Genomic DNA, 283 nt, shown 5'->3' on the forward strand with positions numbered 1-283 from the left:
ATTATATATATTTATTACTTACTAAGGGATTACATTATTTTTTATCAATTTTTTATAACTTTTATCAATATTTTTTATAATTTTTTTTTATGGAATAGTTGATAGATATATATTTAATCTAATTTGATTTTTTACAATCAATAAGATTAATTTATTTATTTTAAGATATTATATTAATAGTAATAGTAATAGTAATAAGATATTAGATATTATATATTAGTAATCCATAATCCATAATCCATAATCCATAATCCATAATCCATAATCCATAATCCATAATCCA

This window comes from Apis dorsata, unplaced genomic scaffold (genome assembly GCF_000469605.1).
Source record: "Apis dorsata unplaced genomic scaffold, Apis dorsata 1.3 scaffold_117, whole genome shotgun sequence".
In the NCBI taxonomy this organism is placed as follows: domain Eukaryota; kingdom Metazoa; phylum Arthropoda; class Insecta; order Hymenoptera; family Apidae; genus Apis; species Apis dorsata.